The following is a 13,238-nucleotide window of genomic DNA, read 5'->3' on the forward strand; positions in this document are numbered from 1 at the left end:
CGACATCATTGATGTATACAGAGAAAAGAGTTGGCCCCGAGAATTGAACCCTGTGGCACCCCCATAGAGACTGCCAGAGGTCCGGACAACAGGCCCTCCGATTTGACACACTGAACTCTATCAGAAAAGTAGTTGGTGAACCAGGCGATGCAATCATTAGAGAAACCAAGGCTATTGAGCCTGCCGATGAGGATGTGGTGATTGACAGAGTCGAAAGCTTTGGCCAGGTCAATGAAAACGGCAGCACAGTATTGTTTCTTATCGATGGCGGTTACGATATCGTTTAGGACCTTTAGCGTGGCTGAGGTGCACACATGACCAGCTCTGAAACCAGATTGCATAGCGGAGAAGGTGCGGTGGGATTTGAAATGGTCGGTAATCTGTTTGTTGACTTGGCTTTTGAAGACCTTAGAAAGGCAGGGTAGGATGGATATAGGTCTTTAGCAATTTGCGTCAAGAGTGTCCCCTCCTTTGAAGAGGGGGATGACAGCAGCTGCTTTCCAATCTATGGGAATCTCAGATGACACAAAAGAGAGGTTGAACAGGCTAGTAATAGGGGTTGCAATAATTTCGGCAGATAATTTTAGAAAGAATGGGTCCAGATTGTCTAGCCCGGCTGATTTGTAGGGGTCCAGATTTTGCAGCTCTTTCAGAACATCAGCTGAATGGATTTGGGAGAAGGAGAAATGAGGAAGGCTTGGGCGAGTAGCTGTGGGGGGTGCAGTGCTGTTGACTGCAGTAGGGGTAGCCAGGTGGAAAGCATGGCCAGCCGTAGAAAAATGCCTATTGAAATTCTCAATTATAGTGGGTTTATCGGTGGTGACAGAGTTTCCTATCCTCAGTGCAGTGGGCAGTTGGGAGGAGGTGTTCTTATTCTCCATGGACTTTACAATGTCCCAGAACTTTTTTGAATTTGTGTTGCAGGAAGCAAATTTCTGCTTGAAAAAGCTAGCCTTAGCTTTTCTAACTGCCTGTGTATATTGGTTTCTAACTTCCCCGAAAAGTTGCATATCACGGGGGCTGTTTGATGCTAATGCAGAACGCCATAGGATGTTTTTGTGTTGGTTAAGGGCAGTCAGGTCTGGGGAGAACCAAGGGCTATATCTGTTCCTGGTTCTAAATTTCTTGAATGGGGCATGCTTATTTAAGATGCTGAGGAAGGCATTTTTTTTAAATAACCAGGCATCCTCTACTGACGGGATGAGGTCAATATCCTTCCAGGATACCAGGGCCATGTCGATTAGAAAGGCTTGCTCGCTGAAATGTTTGAGTCGCGCTGTACAAAAATTGCCGATAGATTTTCGAGCTAATGGATAGCTGAGGACGACTAACCGTGGCTAGCTGAATTCCAACGTTAGCCAGTGAACTGGCTAATCTCTGGCTAGCTTCTGTTGTGGATTTCAGATTTGAGGTAAATAATACTTTTATTTTTTAAATTGGTGAGGCGGGTTGCAGGAGAGTGTTTTTAGAAAGAAAAAAAAAATATGTAAAAAGATATGGGAAGAAAATATGTAAATATATATATATACGGGACACGAAAAGAGGAAGACAAAGGACGTCTGAACTGCTACGCCATCTTGGGAAAGAAAGAATAAGTTTGAAGCAATAGGATATGAAGCAATAGCCTACAACTATTTTAGCAGGACAATATACCTTTACCAACACCTCTCTGTATTTTGATACTTTGTGGATGAGGCCTCCCGAGTGGCGCAGTGCAAAATACGTTGCTACAGATGCAGGTTCGATACCCATGCCGGCCGCCACCGGGAGACCCATGAGGCGGCTTTTGGTTTTAATTTAGAATCCTCCAATCCTCTATATGTAATTATTGGTGGATAGTCACGTCATATTTTTCGATGTACTGCAGGACTACGGTAGGCGACATGAGTCTCACTAGTGTTCAGGAGTCTCACTAGTGTTGAGTAATGTGCTGTTTAAAGTGGCATAGGTCGTATTTATTTTAAAAGCATATTGAAGTTAGAAGCAATAGGATTTGAAGCAATAGCCTACAACTATTTAATCACCATTTCGCGCTGCTCTGAGACCAGCATGGGTACTGGTCTTGATAAATCAATGAGATTTTTATTTTCACTGAATCTCCGTTTGGGTATTGGTTAGACTACCATTATACAATAGAACGTGTTATTCTCTTAGTGTAACCTTTATTTAACTAGGCAAGTCAGATAAGAACAAATTCTTATTTACAAGGACAGTCTACACCTTCCTCACCGTCAGGGAATTGAACCCCGGTCTCCCACGTGCCCGCACGACATGGGGATTCTTTAGCTAAATAGCCTAGTACTGTAGCCTACTCCCGACCGTCACATTGTACAGCGCCATATTTTACGTTCCATCCTAACGGAATCCCAGAGGGTTTTTCATTTTTCTTGGAATAGAAACATAATATTAATCTAATTAATTAAGCAATATGTCTTAAAATCAGTCCCATATACAATGTTCTTACAAAAAAGGTTTTAAATTCTCCAGTACAGCCACAATTGAAAGCTGTCAAATGCTTCACAAAGATGCCCTCTGGTGGTCAAACTAGCACTGACTAGCATTAATGGTACCAGTGGTTCACACTTAAATAACGTGCCACAGAATTATGTGGCAACATGCAAGCTGCGCTGCAGTACGCTGCAACTTTTAAAGGATGAACCACCGTAACAGTACGCTTTAACTTGCAATAAAAACAACTTTCTAACAAAATTAGAAACCCAAATCAGAAAATGTAGCTAGACTCTTACCCGTGTACGTACACGGATGAACACTTCACGGCATACTGGAACAATTGAACTCCATTTTCTTTGTAGCTACATCTTGTTTGGCCAGCATTGAGTCAAGTCACTCCGGTTTACACTGACCATGGCATGTGCAGAAAGTAGCCCTCACTTTTTAAACTGATCTGCTAAATTCAGGGCATCAACGTTGTTGAGAAAAGTAGCAAAACATTTTTAGCTCTCGACGGCTGACGTTATATCTTTCAAAAATGGTGTGGTAGAAAGGCCTATAAACACATACTGAAAAGCTAACGTTACAAACAGAAGCACGTTACATGGAAGACCAATTCAAAATCATCTTCCGGCATATCCAGCCCTACAATTATCTCAGTCAATCGTGGCTAGTGGGAAGGTTCCTACTTTTTCTGTGGCTAAACCAACTAGGCTCATCCAGGCTGTATCACAACCAGCCGTGATTGGGAGTCCCATAGGGTGGCGCACAATTGGCCCAGCGTTGTCAGGGTGTGGCCGGTGTCTTAATTCACTTGCCTAGTTAAAAAAAGGTTAAATAAAAAAATATAATACAAATGTAAACATTTTATTGGTATTTATGGATGGATTACAAGTTTGTTATTAGAAGATGGCGCTGACAGAGATTGTCGCCTCGTTTCAGGTCCTAAGGAAACTATGCAGTAATTTGTTTATTTTCTGTATTATTTCTTACATTGTTAGCCCAGAAAATCTCAAGTGTTATTACATACAGCCAGGAAGAACTACTGGATATAAAAGCGATGTAAACTTACCAACTTTACGACCAGAAATAGGACTTTCCCGAAACTGATCCTTTGTTCGGGCCTCCACCCTGGACATGGGATCTTATCCCAGAGGATGACCTAAAACAACACGGTCACCGCAGGAGAGAGACTTAAAAGGCGAGCACACCATCCACCGCTTCCGAGCATATTACTCGCCAATGTCCAATCTCTAGACAGCAAGGTGGATGAAATAAGGGCACGAGTTGCCTTCCAGGGAGACATCGGAGATTGTAACGTTCTCTGTTTCACGGAAACATGGCTCACTCGGAATATGTTTTCAGAGTCGGTACAGCCACCCGGTTTCTTCATGCATTGCGCCGACAGAAACAAACATCTTTCTGGTAAGAAGAAGGGCGGGGTTGTATGCCTTATGATTAACGACTCATGGTGTAATCATAACAACACACAGGAACTCAAGTCCTTGTGTTCACCTGACCTAGAATTCCTTACAATCAAATGCTGACCGCATTAGCTACCAAGAGAATTCTCTTCGATTATAGTCACAGCAGTGTATACCACCCCCAAGCAGATACCTCAACGGCTCTGAAAGAACTTCACTGGACTCTATGTAAACTGGAAACCATATATCCAGAGGCTGCATTTCTTTTAGTTGGGTATTTTAAGAAAGCTAATCTGAGAACAAGGCTTTGTTAAATTGTATCAGCATATCTGGATCATTGCTACTCTAACTTCCGCAATGCATACAAAGTCCTCACCACTCTCACTTCTGCAAATCTGACCATGACTACATTTTGTTGTTCCCAGCCTATAGACAGAAACTAAAACAGGAAACACCCGTGCTCAGGTCTATCCAATGCTGGTCTGACCAATCGGATTTCACACTTCAAGATTGCTTCGATCACGTGGACTGGGATATGTTCCGGGTAGCCTCAGACAACAACATTGACGTATACTCTGACTCGGTGAAGAAGTTTATTAGCAAGTGCATTGGTGATGTTGTACCCACTGTGACTATTAAAACCTTTCCCAACCAGAAACCATGGCAGCATTAGTGCAAAACTGAAAGTGTCAACCACCGCTTTTAATCATGGCAAGCTGACTGGAGTAATGACCAAATACAAACAGTGTAGCTATTCCCTCCTTAAGGCAATCAACCAATAAAAGCGTCAGTATAGAGACAAAGTAGAGTTGCAATTCAACGGCTCAAACACGAGACATATGGGGCAGGGTCTACAGTCAATCACGGATGACAAAAATAAATCACCCCGTAACACTCACTTCTGTCATCATGAAGTGCTTTGAGAGACTAGTCAAGGATCATATCACCTCCACCCTACCTGATATCCTAGACCCACTCCAATTTGCTTACCGACCCAATAGGTCCACAGACGACGCAATCACCATCACACTGCACACTGCACTATCCCATCTGGACAAGAGGAATACCTATGTAAGAATGCTGTTCATTGTCTTCAGCTCAGCATTTAACACCATCGAATTTCTGACGGGCAACCCCCAGGTGGTGAGGGAAGGAAATGACATCTCCACCCCGCTGACCCTCAACATTGGGGCCCCACAAGGGTGTGTTCTCAGCCCTCTGTGGTGGCCATGCACACCTCCAACTCAATCATCAAGTTTGCAGATGACACTACAGTGGTAGGCTTGATTACCAACAATGACGAGACGGCCTACAGGGATGAGGTGAGGGCCCTCAGAGTGTGGTGTCAGGAAAATAACCTCTCACTCAATGTTAACAAAATAAAGGAGATGATCGTGGACTTCAGGAAACTGCAGAGGGAGCATCCCCCCATCAACATTGACGGAACAGTAGTGGAGGTGGAAAGTTTTAAGTTCCTCGATGTACACATCACGGACAAACTGAAATGGTCCACCCACACAGACAGCGTGGTGAAGAAGGCGCAACAGCGCCTCTTCAACCTCAGGAGGCTGAAGAAATGTGGCTTGTTACCTCAAACACTCACAAACTTTTACAGATGCACAATCTAGAGCCTCCTGTCGGGCTGTATCACCGCCGGCAACTGCTCCTCCCACAACCGCAAGGCTCTCCAGAGGGTAGTGCGGTCTGCACAACGCATCACCAGGGGCAAACTACTTGCCCTCCAGGACACCTACAGCACCCGATGTCACAGGAAGGCCAAAAAGACCATCAAGGACAACAACCACCCAAGCCACTGACTGTGGTCAGTACAGGTGCATCAAAGCTGGGGCCGAGAAACTGAAAAACAGCTTCTATCTCAAGGCCATCAGACTGTTAAAAAGCCATCACTAACAGAGTGGCTGCTGCCATCATACAGACTCAAATCTCTGGCCACTTTGATAAATGTAATAAATGGATTTAATAAAGGAATCACTAGTCACCTTAAATAACAGCACTTTAATAATGTCTACATATAATACATTACTCATCTCATATGTATATACTGTATTCTATATCATCTACTGCATCTTGCCTATGCCGCACGGCCATCACTCATCCATATATTTATAAGTACATATTCTTATTCATCCCTTTACATTTGTGTGTATAAGGTAGTCGTTGTGAATTTGTTAGATTACTTGTTAGATATTACTGCACTGTCAGATCTAGAAGCACAAGCATTTCGCTACAATCTGCAAACTTTTTATAGTCCGTACCCCTTCAACCTCCAGCTGCGTACCAGGGTCAGCGCACTCTCAAATGTTGTTTTTTGCCATCATTGTAAGCCTGCCACACACACTATATGATACATTTATTAAACATAAGAATGAGTGTGAGTTTTTGTCACAACCTGGCTCGTGGGAAGTGACAAAGAGCTCTTATAGGGCCAGGGCACAAATAATAATATAATAATAATCAATCATTTTGCTCTTTATTTAGCCATCTTTAGCCATCTTACATATAAAACCTTATTTGTTCAACAAAAATTGTGAATAACTCACCACAGGTTAATGAGAAGGGTGTGCTTGAAAGGATGCACATAACTCTGCAATGTTGGGTTGTATTGGAGAGAGTCTCAGTCTTAAATAATTTTATACTCAAAGTCTGTACCTGTATTTACCTTTCATGCTAGTGAGGGCCGAGAATCCACTCTCACATAGGTACATGGTTGCAAAGGGCATCAGCATGATTTGCCAAGGCAAGAAACACTGAGCGCAGCCCTATCCAGAAATCTGGCAGTGGCTTCTGATTAAATTAAATTTTCACAGAAACGTTTGTTGCAATTTCGATGAGGCTCTTGTTCAGATATCGATAAGTGGACTGGAGGCAGGTCACAAAAGGGATAACGAATCCAGTTGTTTGTTTAATCCGTTTCGGGAAAGTACCTATGTAATTGCGCACCCAACTCACTCAGGTGCTTTGCTATATCACATTTTACATTGTCGGTAAGCTTGAGTTTATTTGCACACAAAAAAAATCATACAATGATGGAAACTAGTCATAGCCTCAATTTTGTCCCACACACTGAATATAGTTGCAGAGAGTCCCTGTAATCCTAGATTCAGATCATTCAGGCGAGAAAAAACATCGCCCAGACAGGCCAGTCGTGTGAGAAATTCGTCATCATGCACGCGGTCAGACAATTGAAAATTATGGTCAGTAAAAAAAACTTTAAGCTCGTCTCTCAATTAAAAAAAACGTGTCAATACCTTGACCCTTGATAACCAGCGCACTTCTTTCTGTATATTGTAAAAGCATTACATGGTCGCTGCCCATATCATTGCATTGTGCAGAAAATACTCGAGAATGGGCCTTGCTTTAACAAAGTTAACCATTTTCACTGTAGTGTCCAAAACGTCTTTCAAGCTTTCAGGCATTTCCTTGGCAGCAAGAGCCTGTCGGTGGATGCTGCAGTTTACCCAAGTGGCATCGGGAGCAACTGCTTGCACGCGCGTTACCACTCCACATGTCTCCCTGTCATGGCTTTTGCGCCATCATGAAAGATACCAACACATCTTAACCACCAAAGTCCATTTGATGTCACAAACCTGTCCAGTACTTAAAAAATATCCTCTCCTGTTGCCCTGGTTTCCAGAAGATGTCTTCCTTAATTGACGCCCCATAAACGTAATAGACATATACCAGGAGCTGTGCCAGGCCCGCCACGTCTGTTGACTCATCCAGCTGTTATGCATATAATTCACTGGCTTGTATGCGAATCAGTAATTGTTTCAAAACATCTCCTGCCATGTCACTGATGCGTTGTGAAACAGTGTTGTTTGATGAAGACATTGTCTGTATAGTTTTTTTGGCCTTTTCCCCCAGCATTGTCCCAGCCATATCCGCGGCAGCAGGTAGAATTAAGTCCTCCACAATAGTATGGGGCTTGCCTCTCCTAGCCACTCGGTAGCTCACCATATAAGACACTTCTAGACCCTTCTTATTAATGGTATCTGTTGCTTTTAGACATGTCTTTCTACTCGATAGTCATCTTTATTCTCGCTCAAAAAAATCCTGTGGCTTATTTTTCAAATTGACATGTTTTGTTTCTAAATGTCTGCGCAACAGTGAAGGTTTCCCGCGAGAGAGTAACGGTTAATGTGATTGGATGTTAATTATTTGACTAGGCTACCTGTATTTGACATTGTGTTGTAATATTGCTAGATGGTTGAAATATTATATTTGGCAGTGAAACGAGGCTACTCAGGCGAGGAAAAAACTCACCCAAATGTATAGCCCCGTTGGAAAATATAAATGTACAGTACTGTTTGAAAATGTGATTTGTTTTATAAAGTTCCTTTTTTTTTTTATGTGAATCATATTTTTATTTGGCGTACCCCTGACGGCATTGCGTGTACCCCTTGGGAATACCTGATATGGGGTATTGTGTGTAGATTGATGAGGGAAAAAAACAAATTAATTCGTTTTAGAATAAGGCTGTAACTTAACAAAATGTGGAAAGAGTCAAGGGGTCAGAATACTTTCCGAATGCACTGTAATTTTGAGTGCACTGGGCCTATAAATGCATTAACACAAAAACGGTTTATTCATGAGTTCACTCCTGTTTGTATAAGTTGCTGGGAAGTCACCAAAGTCAAAAGTAAAACAAGAGCAAAAAAACTACTTTGCTTATGGGTGTTTGATTTTCTATTTTTTTTTGGTTAAAAAAGTATACATTTCAGTTGATGTCTATAAACTGAAAGTGAAGATATAATTTGTGGACTAGACAAACACGAAGAGATAGTGGACACCTTCATGATAGCTTTGAAACATAGAACTGTCACTCAAACTATGATGTGTTGTTGTAAGGCTTGTGACCTATTTTCAGTGAAGAATCCGCCAATTCTGAAGTCATGCTTATATAATTGATGTTTGACAGTTCTGCTTTGGTTCGTACAGAAAATGACTTGTGACATGGCTTAGCGTTGCTACTGTATTGTACTGTGCATGCATGCATTGCATGATTCACCCCACTATTCGCTTTCTCGCTCTATTTTTCAAAGTGCCTGGATGGGTAAAGAAGAGAAATTGAGAGCTGTGATGGCTGTCTATCTATCTCAGTCTCCAGCTGCGTCTGAAATAGAACATTGTGGAAAGTTAAAGGAAACAACAAGCACTTGAGTGTGATAAGGGTTCATAATGCTCTTGTTGGACACAGGCCATCAGAATTGAACATTTATTATTTTAATTCACATTTGCCCATGTGGAATTCATGCACAGTACTGTATGTATTGAAACTGTATGTACTGTTGATGTGTGTATGACATATACGGTGTGGAGACTGTAGTGCATTATTGTATATTATACAGCATGGATACAATCATATTCCTTCCAAGGATATAGTTATTACTTCTGGCAATGACAAGCTGGGCTAGTCTTTTGACATGTTGTTATGTGGGAGGGATCCTTGGGTAAGCAGGAACAAATCCTTGGTATTATTGACGTCGGGTGCGGCTTGCTTTGACACCTTTCGCATGGTGCCTCAGTGTCATCTTTTCTGCATGTCATTTTTCTGTCATCTCGGCAGTCTGTGTCTTTTGTATCGCTGGTAACCCAATTAACTCACTTCTAATCAATCCTCCACTTCTGTCTCTAAGACATCATTCAGAAGACCAGGACAATATTTTCCATATATTAAAATGTATATTAAAGGGCATTAAGTTGCTGTTACTTCAAGTGGTACTTGATTTTCCACAAATCTTTTTTTTAAGGAAACGTCCATTGTCATTACTGTGTAGTTACTTTGTAATTACATTACTGTGTAGTTAGATTTGAAAACCTATTATTTAGATTTGGGCCTTAGGTTTTTAGGTTAACATATACTGTATGTTCTTTAATAACAAAAAAAATGTTTTGCATAAAAAACATAAAGGAAATATATACTGCATATATTCTATATTCAGTATATATTATATACATAATATATATTTTACATTTAATTAACTGCAACCGCCAACCACAGGAAGATTCTCTCAACGAGTGTAGACACTGCTGCCGCTCTGCTAATCATCAGATGGGGGGAGGAGGTAGGGGGCCCACGTGAGTAACTAGGGGGCCCTGCCTTGATTGGGTAACTGGTTAATGAAAACATTTTTAAAAAACTGCATAATAAATAATGTGACTGGTCAATTGTGAGTCAGGGGCCCAAGACTGTAGGTGATCCAAGAGGGAAAAAAAACTATGATTTAAAACAAATGATGTTTTTTTTTTTATTATACTTTTGTATCCAACCAAAGGAGCCCATTCTCAATGTTCAAAATACACCAGAGAGCATAATTTAACCACAGAGGATAAATAACTGGATTATGTTTTATCACAAGCACATACAGGTTTCTGCCAAAATTAAGGAAACACCAACATAAATTGTCTTGAAGGGTGTTGCAGAACAGCTTCAATGCGGCTTGACATAGATTCTACAAGTGGACCTAAACCATGCGAGGAAAATGCACCCCACACCATAACATACAGTTGAAGTCAGAAGTTTACATACACTTAGGTTTGAGTCATTAAAACTAATTTTTCAACCACTTCACAAATTTCTTGTTAACAAACTATAGTTTTGGCAAGTCGGTTAGGACATCTAATTTTTCCAACAATTGTTTACAGACAGATTATTTCACTTATAATTAACTGTATCACAATTCCAGTGGGTCAGAAGTTTACAGATGAACGTTTACAGATGCCTTTAAACAACTTAGAAAATTCCAGAAAATGATGTCATGGCTTTAGAAGCTTCTGAAAGGCTAATTGACATAATTTGAGTCAATTGGAGGAGTACCTGTGGATGTATTTCAATGCCTACCTTCAAACTCAGTGCCTCTTTGCTTGACATCATGGGAAAACCAAAGAAATCAGCCAAGACCTCAGAAAAAAAATTGTAGACCTCCACAAGTCTGGTTCATCCTTGGGAGCAATTTCCAAATGCCTGAAGGTACCACGTTCATCTGTACAAACAACAGTACGCAAGTTTAAACACCATGGGACCACGCAGCCGTCATACCGCTCAGGAAGGAGACACGTTCTGTCTCCTAGAGATGAATGTACTTTGGTGTGAAAAGTGCAAATCAATCCCAGAACAGCAGAGAACCTTGTGAAGATGCTGAAGAAAACAGCTACAAAAGTATCTATATCCACAGTAAAACGAGTCCTATATCGACATAACCTAATAGGCCACTCAGCAAGGAAGAAGCCACTGCTCCAAAACCGCCATAAAAAAGCCAGACTATGGTTTGCAACTGCACATGGGGACAAAGATCGTACTTTTTGGAGAAATGTCCTCTGGTCTGATGAAACAAAAATAGAACTGTTTGGCCATAATGGCCATCGTTATGTGTGGAGGAAAAAGGGGGAGGCTTGCAAGCCGAAGAACACTCTCCCAACCATGAAGCACGGGGGTGGCAGCATCACGTTGTGGGGTGCTTTTTGTGGGAAGCTTGTGGAAGGCTACTCGAAACATTTGACCCAAGTTAAACAATTTAAAGGCAATGCTACCAGATACTAATTGAGTGTATGTGAACTTCTGACCCACTGGGAATGTGATGAAAGAAATACAAGCTGAAATAAATAATTCTCTCAACTATTATTCTGACATTTCACATTCTTAAAATAAAGTGTTGATCCTAGCTGAACTAAGGCAGGGAATTTTTACTAGGATTAAATGTCAGGAATTGTGAAAAACTGAGTTTAAATATATTTGGCTAAGGTGTATGTGAACTTCCAACTTCAACTGTATACTTTGTATCCCTTTTTTACTCAAGTGTTTCCTTTATTTGGGCAGTTACCAGTATGCCTACAGTTGGGAAGGCTGCAGTTTGAGCAGCATGTGCTCCAAATATAGGCAACAGCTTGTTGTGTTATGACCACAGACATATAATCCATAGAAGGGTCTTGTAACCTCTTACCCTGGCAACTTGACTGTTAAACTCATGGGTACACTAACAATGGATGCCAGTCCTAATTTGAATGGGCCTGCAATTTAAGGATTATATTTGTATGGTTGGCTACGGCTGTTAGTTTGCCTTTTGCAGATTTCAAAATACTATCGAGAAAAACAGAGTTGGAAAGCAAATTCCTACTGCTGGAAAGATAAGACTAATCTGTCTGTAGAACCAGCATAATGATAATTTTTGTTCTCATCAACTCCCAATTTGTAGCTAAAAGCAGCACTGTTTTTCAAAGTAACTCATCTTGAGGAAGGCTTTTGTCACAACGAGCGAATCGGCTATCACCGTGAATAGCCTATGGCTTCAGCATCATCATTAGGTGAGTCAGTAGCCACTGGAAATGTTATTTAGTTGCCTACCGTAGGCTATGATATATATATACAATATATACACTGCCTTCGGAAAGTTTTCAGAACCCTTGATTTTTCCCACATTTTGTTAGGTTATAGCCTTATTCTAAAATGTATTACATAGTTTTTTTCCCCTCATCAATATACACACAATACCCCATAATGACAATGAAAAAACATTTTTGGGCAAAATGTTTTGCTAATTTAAAAACTGAAAAATTACATTTGCCTAAGTATTCAGACCCTTTACTTAGTACTTTATTGAAGCACCTTTGGCAGTGATTACAGCCTCGAGTCTTCTTGGGTATCATGCTACAAGCTTGAAACACCTGTATTTGGGGAGTTAATCCCATTCTTCTCTGGAGATCCTCTCAAGCTCTGCCAGGTTGGATTGGGAGCATTGCTGCACAACTATTTTCAGGTCTCTCCAGAGATGTTCGATCAGGTTTAAGTCCAGACTCTGGCTGGGCCACTCAAGGACATTCAGAGACTTGTCCCAAAACCACTCCTGCATTTTCTTGGCTGTGTGCTTAGGGTCGTTGCACTGTTAGAAGGTGAACCATCTCCCCAGTCTGAGGTCCTGAGAGCTCTGGAGCAGGTTTTCATCAAGGATGTCTCTGTACTTTGCTCCGTTCATCTTTGCCTCGATCCTGACTAGTCTCCCAGTCACTGCCGCTGAAAAACATCCCCACGGCATGATTCTGCCACCACCATGCTTCACTGTAGGGATGGTGTCATGTTTCCTCCAGACGTGACGCTTGGCATTCAGGCCAAAAATTGAAATCTTGATTTCATCAGACCAGAGAATCTTGTTTCTCATGGTCTGAGAGTCTTTAGGTGCCTTTTGGCAAACTCCAAGCGGGCTGTCATATTCCTTTTACTGAGGAGTGGATTCCGTCTGGCCCCTCTACCATAAAGGCCTGATTGGTGGAGTGCTGCAGAGATGGTTGTCCTTCTGGAAGGTTCTCCCATCTCCACATAGGAACTCTAATGCTCTGTCAGAGTGACCA

Source organism: Salmo salar, chromosome ssa09 (assembly GCF_905237065.1).
Source record: "Salmo salar chromosome ssa09, Ssal_v3.1, whole genome shotgun sequence".
NCBI lineage: Eukaryota > Metazoa > Chordata > Actinopteri > Salmoniformes > Salmonidae > Salmo > Salmo salar.